Below are 4,029 nucleotides of genomic sequence, written 5' to 3'. Positions count from 1 at the left end.
TGCAACTCCCTTTCATAAATATTTATAGTTCCTCCTATATCCTGTTGAGTATGTGTATGTGACAACTGGTTCAGAATAAATTCTTGTCTTACGCACTCCTCCCTCGAAGTGCCTGTTAATAGTCTCTGCTGGATGCTGCACTTATGGCCTGCAGACTGCAACTATTTATTTACTTAGAGACAGAGTCTTGCTGTGTTACCCATGCTGGAGTGCAGTAGCACAATCTTGACTCACTGCAACCTCCGCCTCCCGGTTTCAAGCTATCCTCCCGCCTTAGCCTCCCAAGTAGCTGGGATTACAGGTGCGCACCACCACGCCCAGCTAATTTTTGTGGAGACGGGGTTTCATCACGTTGACCGGGCTGGTCTCCAACTCCTGACCTCAAGTGATCTGCCCACCTCGGACTCCCAAAGTGCTGGGATAACAGGCCTGAGCCACTGCACCTGGCCGCAACCCTTTGTAAGAAATAGCCTCCTTGGGCCAGGTTCACGCCATTCTCCTGCCTCAGCCTCCTGAGTAGCTGGGACTACAGGCGCCCGCCACCATGCCTGACTAATTTTTTGTATTTTTAGTAGAGAGGGGGTTTCACCATGTTAGCCAGGATGGTCTCGATCTCCTGATCTCGTGATCCACCCACCTCGGCCTCCCAAAGTGCTAGGATTCGAGGCGTGAGCCACTGCACTCGGCCTAGAAATGTGAATTATTAATTTGAGTATTTAGAATATTATTTTTCGTGTATGGATATCTAAGAACTCTGATGGGGATACAACAGCTTCTGCCTCTCACATCTTCTCAGTGGAATGTGAATTTATCAGTGTAAAATATGCCTACATTTCATACTTAAGACTGCTAGCTTGGGTCTTGTTTTATCCAATGTTAATATTTGCACATCTGCTTTCATTCTGCTTGCAAACTGCTTTACCAATATATTTTTTGACTCAATATAAAAATAATAGAAAGAAATTACTAAAAAATTATTAACTACCTCATTAAGCTTCTCCTTATTGGAATATATACATTGGAACACACTCTCTGGAATACTTGTAATATTGTAAAGCATTCCCATTAACAGCACCATCAATGTTTGTGATTTCAGAAGAAACCCAAATTTCACATGATTCACAGATGCCTTTCAGGATCATGGCACATACCAGCTGCTTGAGATTTATTTTGAGTTTGGTCTCAGAAATTGTGTTTGAGAATTCCTAGATCAGAGAAGAGAGTTTCACAATAATCTCATCTGAAGACGTCACAGCAGTTGTCATCAGCATAATCATCATCATTATCAATGAGCTGTTATTTAAAACTCACACCCAGGCTGGACAAGGTGGCTCACGCCTGTAATCCCAGCACTTTGGGAGGCCAAGTTGGGCAGATCACTTGAGGTCAGGAGTTTGAGACCAGCCTGGCCAACATGATGAAACCCCATCTCTACTAAAAATGCAAAAATTAGCCAGGCGTGGTGGCACACGCCCGTAATCCCAGCTACTCGGGAGGCTGAGACAGAAGAATCACTTGAACCCGGGAGGCAGAGGTTGCAATGAACCAAGATCATGCCATTGCACTCCAGCCTGGGCAGTAGAATGAGACTCCATCTCCAAAAATAAAAATAAAATAAAATTTTTTAAAAAATAAATGTTACTTTCTAAGAAACTGGATTTGTCAACCTCTTTCTTCAGCTTCTCAAATACCTTGAACTTTGGGGTAAGTCTGCATAGACCTGCTCACCACAAAACACCTACCAGGACTGAATCATGAAGAAATAGAAAATCTGAAACTCAGCCAGGTGCGGTGGCTCACACTTGTAATCCCAGCACTTTAGGAGGCCAAGGCAGTTGGATCAGCTGAGGTTAGGAGTTCGAGACCAGCCTGGCCAACGTGGTGAAACCCCGTCTCTACTAAAAAATACAAAAATTAGCTAGGCATGGTGGCACATGCCTGTAGTCTCAGCTATTTGAGAGGCTGAGGCAAGAGAATCGCTTGAACCCGGGGGTTTTAGTAAACTGAGATCTTGCCACTGCACTTCAGCCTAGGTGACAGAGCGAGACTCCATCTCAACAATAGAAAAAAGAAAACCTGGCCGGGCGCGGTGGCTCACGCCTGTAATCTCAGCACTTTGGGAGGCCGAGGCGGAAGGATCACGAGGTCAGGAGATCGAGACCATCCTGGCTAACACGGTGAAACCCCGTCTCTACTAAAAATACAAAAAATTAGCCGGGCGTGGTGGTGGGCGCCTGTAGTCCCAGCTACTCGGGAGGCTGAGGCAGGAGAATGGCGAGAACCCGGGAGGCTGAGGCAGGAGAATGGCGAGAAACCAGGAGGCTGAGGCAGGAGAATGGCAAGAACCCGGGAGGCGGAGCTTACAGTGAGCCGAGATGACACCACTGCACTCCAGCCTGGGTGACAGAGCGAGACTCCGTCTCAAAAAAAAAATAAAATAAAATAAAAAAGAAAAAAGAAAACCTGTAACTAGTAAGGATACTGAATCAGTAATTTTTTAAAAGTCCCAAAAACAACAAAAATACCAGGACCAGATGACTTCACTGGTAAATTCTACAAAACATTTAAAGAAAACTTGGCCGGGCGCTGTGGCTCACACCCGTAATCCCAGTCCTTTGAGAGGCCGAGGCGGGCAGATCATGAGGTCAGGATATCGAGACCGTCCTGGCTAACACGGTGAAACCCTGTCTCTACTAAAAAAATACAAAACCAAAATTAGCCGGGCATGGTGGCAGGCGCCTGTAGTCCCAGCAACTTGGGAGGCTGAGGTGGGAGAATGGCGTGAACCCGGGAGGCAGAACTTGCAGAGAACTGAGATCGCACCACTGTGCTCCAGCCTGGGTGACAGGGCAAGACTCCGTCTCAAAAAAAAAAAAAAAAAAAGGCAAGGCAAAGAGGGTACGGATCAACATATCCCTGATGAATATTGATGTAAGGTGGGTGAAGTGACTCATGACTGTAATTCTAGCTGTTTGGGAGGCGGAGGTGGGAAGATGAGGTGAACCCTTGAGGAGTTTGAAATGAGCCAGGGCAATACAGCAAGACTCCTTCTCTACAAAACATTTTAAAAATAGCCAGACACAGTGGCATGTGCCCGTGATCCCAGCTGCTCAGGAGAGTGAGGAAGAAGGATGCTTGAGTCCAGCAGCTCCAGGCTACAGAGATCACACCACTGCATTCCAGCCTGGGTGACAGAGACAGACCCTGTCTCTTAAAAAAAAAAAAAAGGTAAAATATTGATGTAAAACTCCTCAACAAAATACTAGCAAACCAAATTCAAACACACATTAAAAATATTTTATAACATATCCAAGTGGGATTTATCCTTGGGATACAAGAATGAGTGAACATACGAAAACCAAGAAATGTTAATGAAATATGCCATTATTAACAGAACAAAGGACAAAAATCACATGATCATCTCAATTGATGCAGAAAAAGCATCTGACCAAATTCAACACCCTTTCATGATAAACAAACTAGGAATAGAAAGAAACTAACCCAGGCATGGTGGTTCACACCTATAATCCCAGTACTTTGAGAGGTGGAGGCAGGCCGATCACTTGACCCCAGGAGTTCCAGCCCAGCCTGGGGAACATGGCAAAACCCTGTCTCTACAAAAAATACAAAAATTAGCTGAGCATGGTGGCACACACCTGAAGTCCCAGCTACTTGGGAGGCTGAGGTAGGTGACTCACTCGAGCCTGGAAGATAGAGGCTGCAATGAGCTGCAATAAGGCCATTGCACTCTAGTCTGGGCGACAGATGAAGACCTTGAAAAAAAAAAGAAAGAAAGAAAGAAAAGAAAGAAAAGGAAAGGAAGGAAGGAAGGAAGGAAGGAAGGAAGGAAGGAAGACAAGACGTTAACACAGTAAAGCCCACAGCTAAAATCATACTCGATGATGAAAAACTGAAAGCTTTTCCTCTAAGATCAGGAACAAGGCAAGGATGCCCAGTTTTACCAACGCCATGCAACATTGTACTGAAACTTCTAGCCAGAATAATTAGACAAAAAAAAAAAAAAAAAAA

The sequence above is a fragment of the Hylobates moloch genome, unplaced genomic scaffold, assembly GCF_009828535.3.
Source record: "Hylobates moloch isolate HMO894 unplaced genomic scaffold, HMol_V3 SCAFFOLD_23, whole genome shotgun sequence".
NCBI classification, from domain to species: domain Eukaryota; kingdom Metazoa; phylum Chordata; class Mammalia; order Primates; family Hylobatidae; genus Hylobates; species Hylobates moloch.
Note: the sequence above shows the minus strand (reverse complement) of the source record.